Consider the following 2,868-nt stretch of genomic DNA (forward strand, 5'->3'; position numbering starts at 1 on the left):
GCAGAACTCAAGTGGGTGGTAGAAAGATTTATTGTAACATATAGAACATACAGCATTTGTCATTTTGGGTCTGGGTTACCTCACTCAGAATGATTATTTCCAGTTCCATCCATTTACCTTTGAATTTATTATATTGTGTACTGCATTTCCTCCACTCATCAGTTAGTAAACATCTAGGCTTTTTCTAATCCCTGGGAATATCCATGAACATGGATGAGCAAGCATCTCTGTAGTAGGATACAGAGTCTCTTGGGAATATACTAGGAGTAGTATAGCTGAATAATATAGTAAATCTATTTCTGGCCTTTTGAGGAACCTCCATGTAGGGGATGCTGTAGCCAGCCCCTAAGCAGGTGTGGATACAGCATCCCCTACAATTCCCCTTTTAGTCTAAAAGAGGATTAAAACTTAACAGTGTAAAGTGTCCAAAATTGATTTCCATAGTGGCTGAACTGGTTTATATTCCTATAAATAGCAAATAAATATTCTTTCCTTACATCTTTGCCAACATTTGTCATTTTTGCGTTTTTATATTAGCCATTCTGACTGTGGTCAGATACCATCTCAATGTAGTTTCAATTTGTATTTCCCTGATGGCTAAGGATATTGGATACTTTAAAAAATATTTCTCAAACACTTGTGTTTCATCCTTTGAGAATTCTTTGCTTGTTTCCTTGATATTTAGTGTTTTAGTTTTTTCTTGTTGCTTGTTTTGTTTTGTTTTTTTATATTCTAAATATTAACCTTCTTCCATATATATGGCTATAAATTTTTTCCTCAATTTTGTATGCTTCCTCTTCACTCATATGATGATGCCCTTTGCTGTTCAGAAACTTTTTAGTTTCATGAGCCTCTATTTGTTAACTGTTCATTTTAATGCCTGTGTTACTGAAACCCTGTTCAGAAAGTCCTTCACTATTTGTGCAAGTTTAAGCATATCCTGTTTCTCTTCTATTTGATTTGGTGTTCCAGGTCTTATGTTGAAGTCTTTGATCCATTTGACATTGAGTTTTGTGCAAGGTGAGAGATATGGGTCTATTTAACTTCTACATATAGCTATCCAGCTCCTGATGAATCACACAAAATTATCAATACAATATTTGCAAACCAAACTAAAGAGCATATCATAAAGATTATCTACTACAATCAATTCAGCTTCATCCTAGAGATGCAGGGATGGTTCAATGTATGTAAATCAAATATAACACACTACATAAATGGGCTAAAGACCAAAAGACTACAACTATTTTAAGGAAGTCTTTCTAAACTTCAAAATTACCATCTGACTGGAGAAAGAACTCAAATCTAGGTGACTCATAATCCAGGAAAGTAGTGGGTATACTCTATCCTTTTCCTTTGTTTGTTGTAATTATTATCTAGCACTTGGATGTTTTTTTTCTTTTGGTGTGTGCTTGTAGTTATTCTTCAGGAGCTATCCACTTTGATTTTTGAGACAGGGTTTCTCACTTGGCTTAGAGCTCAAATGCAATGAATTGAATCAACTTTCAAATCATGTAACTTACTTTTAATTTTAATTAATATTTTAAAGTAGCACACAAATTAATGGACCTTTTCATTCATGATATATGTACCTTTGGCTGATTCCCTTCTCTCCCTCACTTCTGCTTTCATGTATTCCACTGCCTGTTCACCACAATTTATACTATTATTGCTGTGTCTATTCAGGAGAACAGAGACCTCAGGAAGGCAAGGAATGTATTTTGGGTTAGACATTTATGGGCAAGTTGAGTGTGCTATTGTAGTTCTGTGATCCTAGTACTTTAGAGGCTGAGGCAGGAGGATTATGGGAAAGCCTGGCTTATTCAGGAAGACTCAGTTATAAACAAAATTCATAAAAAGTACAGGTATAACTGGTCTGAGGAGGTGTCCAAGGGCTGTTCTGGAGCTGTCTGCCTTGATCCTGGTGTTGTCAGGGCCTGCCCTTGGATTTCCCATTATGAATGGGCATAGAGGTTACATGGCCACCTCTCATGTATAATGTGCCACTGGGCCTCTGGTAAGATACCCTGGTATGCAATGAGTCAATAAACTAAGGGGCACTGGATGACTATGTCAATGTCTTGCTTGGCTGTGGCTCCAGGATGCTACAGACACTTGAACCAAGAAATGGCACTGGATCTTGTCCAGCCTACCTGGTCCTCTGGAAAGTGTAGTCACAGCAGAGGTCAGGTGGGTGAGCCACCTTTTCTGGGAGCTGAGTGATAAGAACCAGAGAGTTGCTCCAGGATGATCATGAGTAATTGGGTGGTCTTTCCTCTATGGCACCTTCTTAAGTTGAGGCATGTTAGGATGAGAGGTATTGCCTGGTCTGAGACTGGTCTGTCCTTCTCAGGAGTTATGTTGCTTGGAGCACATTGTGGTGTGCCAGGATTATCAGAATAAATTAGGATCTGGGAGAGGAGTCTGCAGGTGGAAGTAGGGAATTAGAGGATTGGAGGAGTCTCAAAGAGAGCCTTGAGTGAGGGACACAGAAGCCAGCTGAAACATGTTGGTGAGATGATATAAAGTAGGTGGGAATGCCTTAACTTTATGTGTATTGTTAGGTTCCAGGCCTCATCCATCTTTGTCAAGGGGAGTGCTATCTTTCATGCAATGCCCAAATCAATTTTTAGGCATAATGTGCTAACCCCACTTGTCAGAGTTCTCTTTGGGGTACTATAAATAGATGCTAAGGATATTTGCTATAAGATAAAGAAACATGCTCTACCCTACCTCTCTCTGTTGAGGTGGGAGTGGAGGGAGAGAGCTGGAAAACATAAGCTTTCCTGCTTACACTTCCACAGAATGGCCCCTGCTGGTTACTTTTAACTGTCACCTTGGTGCAACCCTGTGTCACTTGGGAAGAGA

General features: G+C 39.1%; 1 pseudogene; it reads right to left on the bottom strand.

Annotated features, from left to right (window-relative positions):
• Positions 1 to 2,501: 2,501 nt before the first annotated feature.
• Positions 2,502 to 2,617, bottom strand: LOC113837674 (annotated as a pseudogene).
• Between the last annotated feature and the right edge of the window lie 251 nt (positions 2,618 to 2,868).

Source organism: Cricetulus griseus, chromosome X, assembly GCF_003668045.3.
Source record: "Cricetulus griseus strain 17A/GY chromosome X, alternate assembly CriGri-PICRH-1.0, whole genome shotgun sequence".
Taxonomy (NCBI): Eukaryota; Metazoa; Chordata; class Mammalia; order Rodentia; family Cricetidae; genus Cricetulus; species Cricetulus griseus.